Source organism: Rana temporaria, chromosome 2, assembly GCF_905171775.1.
Source record: "Rana temporaria chromosome 2, aRanTem1.1, whole genome shotgun sequence".
NCBI classification, from domain to species: domain Eukaryota; kingdom Metazoa; phylum Chordata; class Amphibia; order Anura; family Ranidae; genus Rana; species Rana temporaria.
The window spans coordinates 467730885-467749639 of record NC_053490.1 but is presented as its reverse complement, the minus strand read 5'-3'; the positions used below and the strand labels follow the sequence as shown (position 1 = coordinate 467749639).

At 45.6% G+C, this 18755-nt stretch overlaps 1 protein-coding gene across 2 annotated transcripts in view; it reads left to right on the top strand.

Moving 5' to 3' along the window:
- FILIP1L (filamin A interacting protein 1 like) overlaps positions 1-18755 on the top strand; it is a 397743-nt gene that overhangs the window by 320933 nt on the left and 58055 nt on the right. Inside the window, exon 1 of one of the 2 annotated variants that reach the window (XM_040338695.1) lies at positions 18461-18547. The exons of the other annotated variant lie outside the window; for it this stretch is intronic. The gene's annotated coding sequence lies outside the window, so the exon portion shown is untranslated. Of the gene's footprint in view, positions 1-18460; positions 18548-18755 lie in introns of those variants that run through there. 2 annotated transcript variants of the gene reach the window in all.

The following is an 18755-nucleotide window of genomic DNA, read 5'->3' as shown; positions in this document are numbered from 1 at the left end:
CCAATGCCAGGGGTTATTATTGTGGTCCCTGACACTAATTGCACTAGTTTATTCTCATTGCAGACACTAACACCATTGCTGTTTTTTTTTATTGCGACCACTGACACCAATGAGTACGCTGCAGGACAGAAATTTTCAGGCACTAAGGTTCAGTACAGCCTTGCCTAACTCAATGAAATGCTCGACAACACACAAAAACGTACTGCTATTGTGTAGCTCTCTGTAAAGCCTAGTACACACGGGCCGAATGCTGGGCGATTTGGCTGGTCCAATGAAAAACGTCTGACATTCAGCCCGTGTGTATGGTAGCTGGAAAACCAGAAGCCATCCGGCTCCAGATCAGCAATAAACAGAGTGCTCTGGCGGAGAACAGAACAGAACTGCAGGGGAGATCGCTGTACCAACATCGGATTGTCAGGGTTTTTTTTCAACCTGTACTAGGCTTTATTGTCACCTGAGTTCTCTCATTTTCAAGTTGACTACCATTGCTATAGACAATAAAAGAATATTACCAAAGAAAGCTGTAAAATGCCTCAGCCTGGAGTATTGTACAAGATAAGATTAGGAAGTGGAAACACAAGGCTGATGTCATCAAAGCTATTTGCTGATAGCTGCCACTGAGTAGTTTTACTAGTAGGCTGGTCTACCTAATGCTAATGTGGTAAAGAAAGCACGTCTGTACTCTTACCCCAACACATGACCCCATGTGTACTCCCTGTCCCAAGGTGACCTGAGGAATCCAACACATGAAGTATACAAGCTGGCACAATACGATGCAGATCCTTATTTAGGGCTTCTGGCTTCTTTAGTGGAAAAAACTGTAATAGTTTCCCATTTTCATCTATTTTGAGGAAAAGGAAGCATTATAACAGTCTCAACTGTTTTGTAAGGGGTTCTGACTGACTGAATACACAGTTTTTACTTGTGCTTTTATCTGAAGATTATTCTATGTATAACAGCAGTAATGAATGCAGAAAAAGTAACAGAAAATAATTTTAAACAACTATTCCTGTTTAGTGAGGGGAGCGCATGGGGTTGTAAAATGGGGGTTGTAAGATGGCTGTAAAAAATATTATGTGAATGGTGGAGGAGAGCTGCCACAGACTGTAGTGTGGACATGGGAAAAAGCTGCCACCTACTGTAATATGAACATGAGGAAGAGCTACTACTGACTGTAATGTGGATATGGGGGAAGAGCTGCCACCTACTGTAGTGTAGACCCGAGGAAGAGCTGCCACCTACTGTAGTGTAGACCTGAGGAAGAGCTGCCACCTACTGTAGTGTAGACACGAGGAAGAGCTGCCTCCTACTGTAGTGTAGACCTGAGGAAGAGCTGCCACCTACTGTAGTGTAGACATGAGAAAGAGCTGCCACCTACTGTAGTGTAGACCCGAGGAAGAGCTGCCACCTACTGTAGTGTAGACCCGAGGAAGAGCTGCCACCTACTGTAGTGTAGACCCGAGGAAGAGCTGCCACCTACTGTAGTGTAGACCTGAGGAAGAGCTGCCACCTACTGTAGTGTAGACCTGAGGAAGAGCTGCCACCTACTGTAGTGTAGACCTGAGGAAGAGCTGCCACCTACTGTAGTGTAGACCTGAGGAAGAGCTGCCACGTACTGTAGTGTAGACACAAGGAAGAGCTGCCACAGACTGTAGTGTGGACATGGGAAAGAGCTGCCACAGACTGTAGTGTGGACATTGGAAAGAGCTGCCACAGACTGTAGTAGGGATATGGGAGAGAGCTGTCAGAGAATGTATAGGGGATGGGGGGTTGCAGCCAAGAATGTAGAGCAGATGTTGGTTGCAGGGATCTGCCATGGAATACTGTAGGTAGTTGGTTCAGCTGCCATGTTACTGATGCTGGAGAAGTTACTGAACACATTGTGGGGAGAGTTGTCACAAACATTAGTGCAGACACTAGAAAAAGAGCTGCAACCCAGGGGTTGTGAGTACTGCTGAGGGTACAATGAAATGTGGGGATGTCTCCAAGGATCTGTCACTATAGCAGTGCAAAATTTTGTAAGGGGAAAATTACTATTTCTCTTTTAATAACATTTGGTGGGGAGGGGCAATACAATGTTAATCTCCTGTAAGCAGCCGAACAGGGCAAGTTGTCTTTTTCCCTTGGGATTTTTTGCCTGCTATTTTTCGATGGCTGCATGACAAAAATCCCTTAAGAAGAATGGTGTGAAGCCTAGTCCCCCTACCAATCTCTTAGGGGGGGTCTACAAGCTTACTGTAACAGACCTAACCAAGATAGGGGCTTCTGGAGAGGACTAGGAGCAAGCCTCTTATCCACTGACTATGGCCCAGGGAGAAAGTAGACCATTCTCTGATGGACACTGAGAATGTGGTGGATTACTCCAGATGGGACAGTAATATTTGTCCACAATATCTCCAAGGAAATATATAAAGACTATTGCAGGTTTGTTTGATTCTGAACTACACCATGTTAATTAAAAGAGCTGATCACATTGGCCTCTGTACAATGTAGGAGACAGATAGTCTGCTACTGGTGGTCTCCTGCTATTGTGTGAAGGTGTCCTGTGTTTATACTTCGAGCCGGTTCACACTGGGGCGACCTGGGAACCGACTTCAGGTTGCCCCAAGTCGAGCGGTCGAGAAAATGAATGGAAGTGAATGGGAGCCGTCTTAAATGTACACTACTGAAAAGGTTCCTGTACTACTTCAATCCGACTTGTAGGCAACTTTTACCCATTGATTTCAATTGATGTTGTCTCATAAGTCTGTCTTAACTGAAGCAACAATACAGGAACATAACATACATTCAGTTCCGGCCCAAGACATTGTGCTGCCTGGTACCAAGAATGAAATGCTGCCCCCCCCCAAAAAAAAATTACGCCAACCAAAATGCCCCCACATCCATTATTTTATATCATGATAACTAAAGTGGACCTATCATGGCTCTATACATGTATATAGGAGTATAAAAAGGACCCGTTATGGCTCTATTCATGCAATTAACCCCACAGTGGAGCGGAGAGCAGTACAGGAAGAGCGGTCGTGCGGCAGTTAGCCCCACAGTGGAGTGGAGAGTGGAGCTGGCGGAATGGGATGGCATGCAGGGAGGAAATTTGCTGCCCCCCTGAAAGTGCTGCCTGGTACAATGGTACCATCGGGTCCCATGGTAGGGCCGGCCCTGCATACATTTCTCAGGCAAACCCCTCCCTCCCACAGAGCTGATTGTTGTTAAATTGGCCACTGGAAAGCCTCCTGTCCTGGGGGCGACTTAAAGTTGCCTTGTACTGTCCTGGAGGCAACTTGAAGTTGCCTGATGATCCATACTCAAGTCGTGTCCAAGTTGCCTCCCAAAGTCATGCTAGAAGTCGTGTTGCCCCTGTGTGAATGGGCTCTTATGATAATGTGTTTTGTAGTTTGTGAGCTAGGAGACGACCTACGAGTCACCAAGGCTGGTTAAAAGACTAGTTAAATTAGCTTGTGTTAATTTATGTTCTGGTTACAGTTTGTATTGTTAGGGTAATATGATCAGGAGAGGGGAACCTACTTTTAAAAATGTATAAAAAGCCTGTATCCTTGTCCAATAAAAGATAAAAGATGTTCCAGCTTTGTACCTGAGCTAGTCTCGCCTGGTTCTTGGTTGCAATATGTGGCTGTAATGTCTGATATCTGAAGGTCCAGACTGGAGGAAGCGGTATACTGATGCTCAAGCGGAGTGTGGGATGTTCAGTGACACTTGCCATACTCTGCTGTGAGCCCAGGATTGCCGTGTGCCCATACCGCCTTTGCGGGGAGGGCTAGTGCTGACCTGGGGATATGAAGGTCAGAAATATTAACCTTCTGCCAGAATCCTAGTATTCTTCTACCTGTTCACATGGCTAATCATTTGTGAAACAGGATGCATTGATAGTGTTTACAAGAATGCTACCTGTGATAGGTAAAGCTGTGTTCTGTAGACAAAGTGGTTCCTACAGGCTGCTATGAAAGAAGCATAACTCAAACCTCAACCATTAGACATAATAAATATTTTATGATAAACACGTGTGGAATAGAGTATTATAATTTGCAAGGCTACTGCTACCTTACAATATCAAAGTCTTTCATAAGCCATAAAGGTCGAATTATGCGTTAAACAGACAAGCAAGGAAAGAGTAAAATGAAAAGATAGCCTGCGGTGTTACACAACGCTTGGACTCGGGCCCTATCTCCACCGCGAAATCTGACCTTTGGCACTCGGTTAAATCTGTCCTTCAGAGCAGAACCAATAATCCCCCATGTAGATTTAACCTCCCATGCCACACAAATGTTAACTATTAACTCAACATAGTTTGTTTTCCATTTTACATAACACTTGACTGAAATCAAATGCCTGCATGGTTTATCCAAGGTGACTGAAAAATCACTAAAAATAGACAAACTACAACACAGCCAATGGATGCAAAGGTACATTCTTCCCATCATGGGCACTATGGCCCAGATTCACGTAGATCGGCGTATCTTTGAGCAGGCGTAGCGCATCTCATATGCGCTTTGCCGACGTAACAGAGAGGCAAGAACAGTGGGCCAGATTCACATACCTTTGCGGTGGCGTAACGTATCGTCTTTACGTTACACCGCGGCAAGTTTTCAGCGCAAGTGCCTGATTTACCAAGCACTTGCGTGTAAACTTACGGCTGGGTAACGTAAAGCCGTCCGGCGCAAGCCCGCCTAATTCAAATGGGGCGTGTACCATTTAAATTAGGCGCGTTCTCGCGCCGAACGTTCTGCGCATGCTCCGTTAGGAAATTTCCCGACGTGCTTTGCGCGAAATTACGGCGCCCCGACGTATTTTTTGAACGGCGATGTGCGTTACGTCGTTTCGTATTCCCGGACGTCTTACTCAAAAAAAAAATTGAAATTCGACGCGGGAACAACGGCCATACTTTAACATGGCTGTTCTAAATGTAAGCCATGAAAAAGCAGGCCTAAGTTTGCGACGGGAAAAACCGACTAGCGACGACGTAAGAGATTGCGACGAACGTGCGTATCTTCGTGGATCGCCGTAATCAGCTAATTTGCAAACCCGACGCTGGAAAACGACGCAAACTCCACCCAGCGGCCGGTGGAAAATTACACCTAGGATCCGAAGGCGTACGAAGCCGTACGCCTGTCGGATCTTAGCCAAAAGCCGTTGTATCTTTTTTGTGAATTACAAATAAAGATACGACGCGGCAAATTTGAAAATACGCCGGAGTATCAGTAGATACTCCGGCGTATTTCCTCTGTGAATCTGGCCCAGTATTCACAAAGCACTTGCTCCCTAAGTAACGGCGGCGTAGCGTAAATGGGCCGGCGTAAGCCCGACTAATTCAAAGTAGGAAGGTAGTGGGCGTGCTGTATTAAAATGAAGCGTGACCCCATGTAAATGAATGGCCGAATATACTCCCTAAGATACGACGGCTCAATGGCTACGACGTGAACTTAACCTACGCCCAGCCACATTCAAGTACGACTTACATAAAACGACGTAAAATACGACGGCTGTTCCGACGTCCATACCTTTGCATGGGCTGCGCCTCCTATATGGTGGTTTAACTTTACGCCGGATGTACGCCTTACTTAAATGGCGTAGATTACAGCTACGGGCGTAAGTACATTCGTGAATCGGCGTATCTCGCTTATTTACATATTCGATGCGTAAATCAATGGAAGTGCCCCTTGCGGCCAGCGTAAATATGCGCCCAAGATACGACGGCATAGGAGACTTACGTCGGTCGGATGGAGCCAAAATTCAGGTGTATCTCATTTCAAGAATCAGGCGCAGAGATACGACATCCGCGAACTTATGCGGCATATCAGAAGATACGTCGGCGTAAGTCTTTCTGAATTCGGCTATATATGTCTACCTGAGAAGTGACCCAAGGACAAAAGAAAAAAGTGTATTTGCCTCATGTGGAAAGCCCAGGTGCTGTGCACATCCGCCTGTACACATGAATGGCTGTGTGCGGCTGTACATGGGTATACACCTATGCGTTTGGATATTTTCTTTACATACTCTTGTACACTATGTAATGTAAATATCCAGGTACGGCCATTCATATTTATGGGCTTTCCAGACAGGGAAAATATGCCAGAATTTAGACTGCACAGGCTCAGACACCCGTGTGTAAGAGCTTAGTATAACTCTGGTACATAGAATGTTGAGAATCAATCAATTCATAGCAAAAATGTGCACCTTTTGGTCCTCTTCTGTACCAAACCCTATACCGTCATAAAATAGTATGCACCATTACATTTTTCTAATTAAACACTTATGGCTATTTATGACCCCTGCATGTAGTAAAACAGATGGCTACTCCCTCTAGCAGCTCACACAAGCAACAAAAATATGTTGGACTGAGGCCTGAGCAAATATAGGGCTCACAGAAGGGCAGGCAGCATCTATACACAACTGCAATACCAAATTTCACCTGTAGGCAGCAGATAAACTTGAAAGAAAAAAAAAACTGTCCGACAAGGAATATGCCACTCTTAAGGTGGAGTTCCACCCAAAAATGGAACTTCTACTTTAAAGAAAGGTTACCCCCTGACATACCACATTTGGCATGTCATTTTTTTGTTTTGTTTTTTAGAGGGTTCCAGCTCCCGCTTCCTCCCTAGGTCGCCTCGGCGACCGGAAGAAAGTCATCTCTCCCCCTCCCTCTCCGGAATCATCTGGGACACGTCACAGGTCCCAGATGATGGCTCCGCCAATCATAGTGCGCAGCGCGGCTCATGCATGCGCAGTGTGTGCCCGGATGTGAAGCCACAGCCGGGCGCGCACAGTGACAATGCCGGCGCCGCAGAGAGAAGGGGGAGACGAGTGGGGCTTCATTCCCCCCCCCCCCCCCGCATCGATGGAGCCTGGGACAGGTGAGTGTCCGATTTTTAAAAGTCAGCAGCTGCTGACATTTAATTTTTTTTTTTTTAGGCGGAACACCCCTTTAAGGTGTTCTTAACCACTACCCGACGGCCGTACGACTTTATACGGCCGCGGAGTGGTTCTAAATCTCTAACAGGCCGTAAAAAGACGGCCTGCGCGCGCATCCAGCGGCGCAGGCGCGCGCGTGCTCGCCGCATCGCTGAGATGCCGATGCGAGTGCCTGGCGGCCGTGATGTCCGCCAGGGACTCGGGATGGGCGGCTACAGGGACAAGACGTGGAGCTCTGTGTGTAAACACAGAGATCCACGTCCTGTCAGGGGAGAGAGGAGACCGATCTGTGCCCCTTGTACATAGGGACACAGATCGGTCACCTCCCCCAGTCACCCCCCCCTCCACCTACAGTTAGAACACAATTTAGGGTACACATTTAACCCCTTTCTCACCCCCTAGTGTTAACCCCTTCAATGCCAGTCACATATATACAGTAATTAGTGCATATTTATAGCACTGATCGCTGTATAAATGTGAATGGCGCCAAAAATGTGTCAAAAGTGTCCGATGTGTCCGTCCATAATGTCGCATAATGTCGCAGTCACGAAAAAAATGCTGATCGCCGCCATTAGTAGTAAAAAAAAATAATAATAATTATGTCCCCTATTTTGTAAGCGCAATAACTTTTGCGCAAACCAGACCCTTTTTGCGTTTTTTTTTATTTATTTTTTCCCCAAAATATGTAGAAGAATACGTATCGCCTAGACTGAGAAAAATTTTTTTTTTTTTAAAAAAAATTGGGCTATTTATTATAGCAACAAGTAAAAAATAGTTTTTTTTTTCAAAATTGTCGCTCTATTTTTGTTTATAGCGCAAAAGATAAAAACCGCAGAGGCGATCAAATACCACCAAAAGAAAGCTCTATTTGTGGGGAAAAAAGGACGTTAATTTTGTTTGGGAGCCACGTCGCTCAACCGCGCAATTGTCAGTTAAAGTGACGCAGTGCCACAAGCTGAAATTTCACCTGGTCAGGAAGGGGTATATGTGCCCAGTAAGGAAGTGTTTAAAAACACCTGAACCATCCTTCTCCTCAACCCACTATGGCATAAGAAAGTGGCAAACACGTATACTGAGACATGATACAGAAAGGATGACACCCCCAGAAGTTGCTCCCAGAAAAACAAATCAATGAAGGCAGCCCAACATGTCTAACCTGACCAGTTGCCTTAGCCTTGCTTTTCCATGGATGAGAAACTCATGTGACATTTACAGTGGTTCTAAAGTTAAACCTGTTTTGCCTTAAAGAGGAGGTCCGGTCTGGGCAAAAAAAAATAAAAGTCAGCAGCTACAAATAAACGTAACTGCTGACTTTTATAATAAGGACACTTACCTGTCCAGGGATCCAAAGATGTCGGCACCCCCAGCCAATACGTCAATCAGCTTCGAAATCAGGCGCCAGTATCTTTACTAAGAGAAACTGGCGGTGAAGCCTTCAGGTTTCTTACTGCGCATGTGCGAGCTTTCTGTATTGTCCCGCCATCTTCTAGGACATGTGTGTGTCCCAGAAGGCAGCAGTGTGAGGGGCCAGAAATACTTGGAGTTCGCCGCAGAATTTTACTTGGCGCTCACCCAGAATTGGGAGCGGGTACCTGTCAAAACCAGGTACCAGCTCCCTCCAAAAAGTGCCAAATGTGGCAATGGTGGGGGGTGCTGTGAGGGGGTTAGCTCTGGAGTGGGTGGGTGCGACCCCCTGGATGAGTTTACTACACAAAATCAGGCACAGCAGACAACGTTGCAGGTGAAAAAAAAACAAACAAAGGTGCGGTTTATTTACACTATATACAGTGTGAAAAATAACAGCAAAAAAAAAATGAAAATAAATCCTTATTAGCTTGACCACTTACTACAAACGTAGGTTCCCTATCAACTAGGTGCAGCCTTGTGCTGCCCCCCCATCTCCTTGTTTTAGAGGTTTGCCACACAGGCGTTGTCTCACTGCACAGGACAGATAGCACACGCCCCAGTCTACACAAACAGAACTGGATCCAGGTTGGAGCACCTCCCTAAGCATGCTGTTTTTTTTTTGTTTTGTTTTTTTACAGAGGTCTTAACCACTTACCCCCCGGACCATATTGCTGCCCAAAGACCAGAGTACTTTTTGCGATTCGGGACTGCGTCGCTTTAACAGACAATTGTGCGGTCGTGCGACGTGGCTCCCAAACAAAATTGGCGTCCTTTTTTTCCCACAAATAGAGCTTTCTTTTGGTGGTATTTGATCACCTCTGCGTTTTTTATTTTTTGCGCTATAAACAAAAATAGAACGACAATTTTGAAAAAAATGAATATTTTTTACTTTTTGCTGTAATAAATATCCCCCAAAAAGATATAAAAAAACATTTTTTTTCCTCAGTTTAGGCCGATACGTATTCTTCTACATATTTTTCGTAAAAAAAAATCGCAATAAGCGTTTATTGATTGGTTTGCGCAAAAGTTATAGCGTTTACAAAATAGGGGGTATTTTTATGGCATTTTTATTAATATTTTTTTTTACTAGTAATGGCGGCGATCAGCGATTTTTTTTTCGGTATTGCGACATTATGGCGGACACTTCGGACATTTTTGACACATTTTTGGCACCATTGGCATTTTTATAGCGATCAGTGCTATAAAAATGCATTAGATTACTATAAAAATGCCACTGGCAGTGAAGGGGTTAACACTAGGGGGCGGGGAAGGGGTTAAGTATGCCTGGGTGTGTTCTTACTGTGGGGGGGGGGGGTGGCCTCACTAGGGGAAACGCTGATCTTCTGTTCATACATTGTATGAACAGAAAATCAGCATTTCCCCTGCTGACAGGAACGAGAGCTGTGTGTTTACACACACAGCTCCCGTTCCCCGCTCTGTACCGAGCGATCGCGTGTGCCCGCCGGGCACACGCACGGGAGTCGGGGGCGAGCGGGGGGCGCGCGCGCGCGCCTCCGGCGGCGCACGTGCGCCCCTAGTGGCGGCTAAAAGGCAGGACGTCCATTTACGTGGTCTCGCCTAGGAGAGCCACCTTGTGGACGTATAATGACGGTGCGGCGACGGCAAGTGGTTAAAGGGTCACTAAAGGAAAAAAATGGTTTTGCTGAAATGACTGTTTACAGGGTATAGAGACATAATAGGTAACTGATTCCTTTTAAAAATGATTAAAAATAGATAAAAAAACAATCATATAATGTGCCTGCAGTTTAGTTTAGTTTTTGCTGTTGTTTCCTGGTTCTCTGATGTACCCAGAGAGCCAATAGAGGGCAGTGATGGTTTGTAAAACGAAACTGGATTGGTGCTGACACACAGCAATCACACCTCCTCGATTAATGACCACAGTGAGAAATCTCCCAGTACTGTGGTTATCAGGAAACAGACAACCAGGAAGTGTCCAGAACAGAGAGGAATTGCAGCAACATCAAAGCAAAAACGAACAATGAGGACATGAAACCAGGACTGCAGTAAGGTAAAAAAAAAAAATCCTTTAGTGACCCTGCAGGACTCCCAGCACTTCCCCCTAGTGGTATAAGTTGGCATAAAGCCTGAATCTGGGACATACATATTTTCCATCCTGAATGCAACCAGGCGATTTTACCTGCCTGCTGTCGCAGTGCGAAAAAAGTGAAGCACTGTGACAAATACTTGAACTACTTAAAAATACTTGAACAAGAACACAATACCATCTGATTGGACAAAAAAAAGGAAAAGAACACTGACAGCATCCCTCTGCTTAGTCTTCCTGTCTGCTGTATACATGTGTTGACAGTGAACTGATTGACTAGTACTATATCTCCCAATCCCAGCCCTGTAGTATATAGTGTAGACAATTCCACATTCTTTATATTCTTAGTTGTTGTGATTTGTTATGAGAATCCCGAGAAAGATTACAATGGGCCAGATTCTCAAAAGAGATACGACGGCGTATCTCCAGATACGCCGTCGTATCTCCGAGTCTGGCCGGTCGTATCAATGCGCCCGATTCTTAGAATCAGTTACGCATACATTTCTATTTGCGCTGTAAGGTGTGGGACAAAAAGTGAATAATAGGTGGTAACGTTTATAAGTGGCTAGTGAAAATATTATTTGGTGAGAACAATATTATAAGGCATATATAGCAATGAAACTAATACAAGGACAGTCCTTAGTGAAAAATCTGCACTCTGAGGAGGTCCAGATCCGGCGCAGTCCTGCCGTGTATTGGTGTGCTCCAACAGAGATAAATCCTGATCTCCAACGGTACAGGTGTTGTGTAAAAAATAAAAATCAAAATAAAAATGCAAAAGATACACTTTAGGAAAAGAAACACGGAAAAAAGTTCTAAAAGAAAATGTATATAAGACCCTTGGATCCGGAATATAGGTGGAATAGGATAGTTGAGCCAACACCAAAGTTACATGTAAACACCTTTGGTGAACCCAGCTGCTCACCTCGAATTGACCGCAATATGTCCAGGTCAAACTGGTCTAGATGGTTATAGTCCACAAATAACACACGTAAATCTCCATCCGATGTTTAACATGAAAAAACAGAGTAAAAGGACAAAAAGAGGCTGATGGTGAAATACCGTCACAAAAAAGATTGGCAATTGGGATCTTGGCGGGTGGGAGTGCACTCACATGTAGGTGAGAGATCTCAGGCTCATATCCACGAGTACCGCACTCGTCAGTCCCTCTATCTTTCCTCTGCTTCTTTCTACTAGTTCTCGGGGTTCAGATGCTGGCTGTTTTGGTCTCCCCAAGATTTCTCAGTGTGTAAAGCTGTCTCAGCTGCTGTGGGCTTATGGTAACTCCTATCCCTCTCTCATTGGCTCAGATGGAGCGCTCAGATGGCGTTGTGATGGGAAAGAGGTGAAAGAAACATACCCATAGTATAGCCCGGTCAGCAATGTAAACAGGTTTTATTAAAAACAAAAGTTAAAACTCACATGTAAATACAGGAACTCTGCAACAATCCTTACGAGTGGCGAACTCGTATGTCCGTCCGTCAGATGCTGGGGTGTGTCCTGCCTACCAATCCCGACGTGTATCGTCACGATCACGTGATCACTATAAATGTCTGTCCATTTATAGTGATCACGTGATCGTGACGATACGCGTCGGGATTGGTAGGCAGGACACACCCCAGCATCTGACGGACGGACATACGAGTTCGCCACTCGTAAGGATTGTTGCAGAGTTCCTGTATTTACATGTGAGTTTTAACTTTTGTTTTTAATAAAACCTGTTTACATTGCTGACCGGGCTATACTATGGGTATGTTTCTTTCACCTCTTTCCCATCACAACGCCATCTGAGCGCTCCATCTGAGCCAATGAGAGAGGGATAGGAGTTACCATAAGCCCACAGCAGCTGAGACAGCTTTACACACTGAGAAATCTTGGGGAGACCAAAACAGCCAGCATCTGAACCCCGAGAACTAGTAGAAAGAAGCAGAGGAAAGATAGAGGGATGGACGAGTGCGGTACTCGTGGATATGAGCCTGAGATCTCTCACCTACATGTGAGTGCACTCCCACCCGCCAAGATCCCAATTGCCAATCTTTTTTGTGACGGTATTTCACCATCAGCCTCTTTTTGTCCTTTTACTCTGTTTTTTCATGTTAAACATCGGATGGAGATTTACGTGTGTTATTTGTGGACTATAACCATCTAGACCAGTTTGACCTGGACATATTGCGGTCAATTCGAGGTGAGCAGCTGGGTTCACCAAAGGTGTTTACATGTAACTTTGGTGTTGGCTCAACTATCCTATTCCACCTATATTCCGGATCCAAGGGTCTTATATACATTTTCTTTTAGAACTTTTTTCCGTGTTTCTTTTCCTAAAGTGTATCTTTTGCATTTTTATTTTGATTTTTATTTTTTACACAACACCTGTACCGTTGGAGATCAGGATTTATCTCTGTTGGAGCACACCAATACACGGCAGGACTGCGCCGGATCTGGACCTCCTCAGAGTGCAGATTTTTCACTAAGGACTGTCCTTGTATTAGTTTCATTGCTATATATGCCTTATAATATTGTTCTCACCAAATAATATTTTCACTAGCCACTTATAAACGTTACCACCTATTATTCACTTTTTGTCCCACACCTTACAGCGCAAGTATTGTATTTTAATTTTTTCTGTTTCACCCTAGTCTATCGAGGTAGACCTTTATATTTGCAGCAGTATTTTTAGTTTGTTCCCCTTCCCTCCACTTCTCAGACAGCGCAGGAGTTTACCCTATTTATACATTTCTATTAGATCCGACCGGTATAAGTCTCTTACGCCGTCGGAACGTAACTGGCCGCTAGGGGCGTGTACGCTGATTTACACTTTGAAATATGTAAATCAGCTAGATACGCAAATTCAAGAACGTACGCCCGGCCGACGCAGTACAGATACGCCGTTTACGTTAGGCTTTTCCCGGCGTAAAGTTACCCGTGCTATATGAGGCGTATATGCGGCGTACCAATGTTAAGTATGGCCGTCGTTCCCGCGACGAAATTTGATAATTTTACGTCGTTTGCATAAGTCGTCCGTGAATGGGGCTGGACGTAATTTACGTTCACGTCGAAACCAATACGTCCTTGCGGCGTATTTGGAGCAATGCACACTGGGATATGTCCACGGATGGCGCATGCGCCGTTCGTGAAAAATGTCAATCACGTCAAGTCATGGCTAGTTTACATAACACACGCCCCCCTGTTCCAAATTTGAATTAGGCGGGCTTACGCCGGCCGATTTACGCTACGCCGCCGCAACTTACGAAGCAAGTGCTTTGAGAATACAGCACTTGCCCGTCTAAGTTGCGGAGGCGTAACGTAAATCGGATATGTTACGTCCGCGCAAAGATACACCGATGTACGAGAATCTGGCCCAATGTGTACACCTTTAAGTTTACCATATATGTACCAACGCTTCTCTATTCCATTCTGTTCTTTTATTTTAAACAAAACATTTTAAATAAAAGCTAAAAAGTAAAAAACAAAAAACTCCATTCGTTGTCCCCTGTTCTCAGAGGTGCGCACACTTCTCAGGAAAAAATTTACATTTTAGTACAGGTCTCTGTCGGCATTCTGCAAAAAAAAAAGCCAAAATGTTTAACAAAAGAGAAATGGGTTTCATCTGGCCTTCCCATCATCACTTGAAGAATTGTTGTGTAGTTACATCATCAGGAAACAAAATACTATTCTCCGGGGAGCCCCCTCTACAGAAACAGAAAGTCACAGAATGAAATCCATATCCTTCCGAGTGCATTGCTTCTCCTCTATAGGAAAAACTCATAAAAAGGAGCCTTTGAAGCTGAAATTTAGCAATAAAAAAAAAAAATGATACCTGCAACTTTAGCCATGTTGTGTCCTATGTGGGGTAGGAAGCTAGAGTCTGCAGAAATCTTCACTGCAGGAATGCCTGTCCTCTTCCTCTCTCTGAACCTCCAGCACAGCATTGGTTAACAATTTCAGATCTTCAGGCAGAACAGCAGTCCACAAGGTCCGATGGGGACATGTCCCCTCCTTCCTTCTCCTTCCACTGATTGCACGGACTAACATAATCTATCAATGAGGGAGCGTCTGATCATCCACGGAATTCTCTCCCCACCACAGAACATGTTATAAGCAATGGAAGACATTTTCTCAATGGAGGATGAAGGGGTGGGGGTTGGGGAGTGTACCCGTCTGTTCTACCGGAAGACCTGAAGCTGTTGACCATTACAGCGCTGGAAGTTCGGAGACAGGAAGAGGACCGGTGTATTGTCACATTCTGCTGCCTATTGTAGAATGCTGCGGAAGTCACGTGGCGGCCAACTGCGCATGCACGATGCGTTCCAAACGCAAGTGCGATGCGTTACAATGGATTCACGACAGTACACACCAGTGAAACCTCGGTCGGCATCCAGGCTCTTTCCTTAACATCCCTGTGGATTGGAGGATGTTAAAAAAAGAGCCAGGAGGCCTAGCGAGCAGAGCGAGCCGTCCGAGCGAAGCGACTGGCCACTTTCCTCTAATTCCACGTTGCCCTGAATGCCGGGTTCGCTGGTGTGTACTGTCGTAAATCTATTGGAATGCATCGCACTTGCGTTTGGAATGCATTGCGCATGCGCAGTTGGCCGCCGCGTGACTTCCGCAGCATTCTACAATAGGCAGCAGAATGTGCCACTACACCGGCATCCCTGCAGTGAAGATTTCTGCAGGACCCAGCTGCCTGTACAACATAGAACAGGTAAGTCATGTGACTAAAGCTACAGGGAATTTTTCAGCTCAACTTCAGTTTTAAAGAGGACATGTTACAAACAATGTAAAGTAGAGCTGGGCGATTTTGGCCCCCCAAAAAATTTGTGATTTTGTTAAAAAAAAAAAAAAAAAAACTTGATTCACAATTCGAATCGAGTTCATTTTTTCTGATGGACACCGCGCCAGTCCTAAGGAGCTGCGGGTAGGAGTTTTTAGGCGAGGCATCGGCTTCGGCCTAGTCCGCGGAGCGCTGGTCCTATAAAAAAAAAAAAAATCGATTTGGTCATCTCGATTTTTTCCCCAGCCCCACTGTGAAGCCCATTGTCTCATGCCACAGAGATGTCAAGAACGCCTAGTGAGTTGATAGACTTATTTTTTTTTGGAGTCAGCTGTAACCCCTTTAAACGATCGTTTCTGTAATTGTGTCCACATGCATTTATTTTATAGAAGAGGGTCGTTTGATGGTGGACCTGAGCCCTGTAGCATTGATATGGTGGACAGTTGGGATCTATAACAACGGTATGTAGATGACAGTAAGAGAAAGGGGGGCATGGTGGGGAACGTTCAGGTAAAGATAGAATAAGAAAACATTTAGGCAAAAGAATAAGTACAGACGGGGGGGGGGGGGGGGGGGGGATATGGGGTTCAAGCAGTGTCATGATCTGTTTGTTGTGTTCAAAGTGAAAGCAAGTAGCAGTCTAGGTTCAAGTGGCAGTCGTAGTCTTCCCATTGATCATTATTGCAATACAAATCGATTTGTGTAGGACAGGTAATCTACAGCAAAGAGGCTCTGGGCAATGAAAAAGTAAATATGCAAACAAGGGGTTAAATGCTGTTGAAGTTAGGTCAAATATAGTTAGAGTTGGAAGACAAGTTCGGATTGAAGAGAAGGTCTGATCGGTACCGATCACCCACTGTGCTCATTCAGAAAACGAAATGGGCCGGTAAATTACATATTTACTGGCCCCTTTCCCGCTCTGCATCCTGGAACATCCCCTGCAGCAGCCAGCCGGAGAGGAGAGAAACCAGCAGAGCTGCGGGAGAAGGGGGGCTCAGAGGAGCACACGGGGGCCGGGCAACCACGAAAGTGGTGTAACCCTTTAACCACCCGTGCTATAGCCAAAAGACTACCACAGCGCACTTTCGGACTCGGCTGATCACAGATCGGGGTAAAGGGCCAATCAAAAAGGCCCTTTACCATGTGATCAGCTGTCAGCCAATAACAGCTGATTGCAGGATGTAAACACAAGCCGGTTAGCTGCTAACGTGTGAGGAGAGAAGAAGAGAGACGCTAACCAGCTTGTGTTAGGGACATGTGCACTGATAATCAGGTCACTGATTATCATTGTCTCAATTATCAGTGCAGTCCCAACAGTGCCCACCAGTTCCTCCTCATCAGTGTCACCTCAGTGCCACCTATTCGTGCCCATCAGTGTCACCCCTATCAGTGCCCATCAGCGTCACTATATACCAACATTTTAAAAAATTGCTTACCATGACCCCAACCTTCATTGCTTCGGGGAGGCACTGGTGAGGTCACCGCGTTCACCACTGCCTCAAAATTACTGGAGTGCATTCTCATGGGATTTCACGCTTCCAGCTCTGCAGGAAGATGGGATGACGTCATCCGTGCCTCCTAGTAGTGTTCATTTGGGGGTGAGCTATTCAAAGCCATTTGTGGAAGGGACTTGCAAGAAAGCAGACCTTTCATGAAGGATCCGCTTTGGAGTTTTTATTTCCGTTTGTGCTTTTCTGTCCGGGAGACCCAATTCCCCTCACTACTTATCCTAGAATCCCATACTCCTCACTACTTGTCCTAGAGTCCCATCCTGGAGACTCCATTGACCTCACTACTTGTCCTGGAGACCCCATTGACCTCACTACTTGTCCTAGAATCCCATGCTGGAGACCCCATTCCCCTTACTACTTGTCCCAGAGTCCTGTCCTAGAGACCCCATTCCCCTCACTACTTGTCCTAGAGTCCCATCCTGGAGACTCCATTGACCTCACTACTTGTCCTGGAGACCCCATTGACCTCACTACTTGTCCTAGAATCCCATGCTGGAGACCCCATTCCCCTTACTACTTGTCCCAGAGTCCTGTCCTAGAGACCCCATTCCCCTCACTACTTGTCCTAGAGACCTCATTCCCCTCACTACTTGTCCTAGAGACCTCATTCCCCTCACTACTTGTCCTAGAGACCGCATTCCCCTCACTACTTGTCCTAGAGACCCCATTCCCCTCACTACTTATCCTAGAGTCCCGTCCTGGAGACTCCATTGACCTCACTACTTGTCCTGGAGACCCCATTGACCTCACTACTTGTCCTAGAATCCCATCCTGGAGACCCCATTCCCCTTACTACTTGTCCTAGAGACCCCATTACCCTCACTACTTGTCCTAGAGACCCCATTCCCCTCACTACTTGTCCTAGAGACCCCAATTCCCCTCACTACTTGTCCTAGAGACCCCATTCCCCTCACTACTTGTCCTAGAGACCCCATTCCCCTCACTACTTGTCCTAGAGACCCCATTCCCCTCACTACTTGTCCTAGAGTCCCATCCTGGAGACCCCATTCCCCTCACTACTTGTCCTAGAGTCCCGTCCTGAAAACCCCATTCCCCTCACTACTTTTCCTAGAGTCCCATCCTGGAGACTCCATTGACCTCACTACCTGTCCTGGAGACCCCATTTACCTCACGACTTGTCCTAGAGTCCCATCCTGGAGACCCCATTCCCCTCATTACTTGTCCTAGAGTCCTGTCCTGAAAACCCCATTCCCCTCACTACTTGCCCTAGAGTCCCGTCCTGGAGACCCCATTCCCCTCACTACTTGTCCTAGAGTCACAAAAATAAAAACTAAGGCAAAATCTTCATGATGGGCATCACAGATAAAAATAAAAACCTGACAGATGTTCTAACACCTCCCCATCCCATCTGCAACTTAAAAAATAAACTTCTTCTAATGGCAGTTTTTACAAATGAGACCCATGGTTAATGCCTGCTAAAAAATGGCATAAACAGTGAATCACTCCGAATGACTTTATTATCGCTAACAAAGCTGGAGTCGCCGTAATCCAAGCCTTCCGCGCATTCTTGTTCTGTCCTGAGCTGCGGAGACAAATGAAATATTTCACACAGTCTTGAACTTCAGCTGGAGCCAGAACACATTAATAAACGTTCAAAGTTCTGGCTAGCTTTAAAGTGCTGTAGTCAGACAGCAGCGTGCCTGTACAGCAGAGCTCCTTATATGGCAGCCCAGTGACGTAATGCTCTATAGGCTTGGGACAAGCACACAAGCTATCTTTCATTGTTTGCCGTTTCTACTGGAATGCTCACATCTCATGCTTGGGAGAACTCTGCCTCTCCAGGAACATTGTCCCTCCATGGGACAGCAGCTGCCGCGACCGCGCTCCACAGCTGGACGACCCCAGGTAAGAGCCTGCAAGGGGGGCAGACACTGCAGCCAGACTTTTTATCATTTACATAGATACTTATTTGCATCATATAGGTATAGAAACAAAAAAAATCAGGCAGTTAAAACAGTTTGTGTCAAACTATTGTACATATATTTATGTGGCTTTTGTATCATTGTGTGTTTTTTATATATTTACTGAAAGTTACAAAAACTTTAAATGAAGT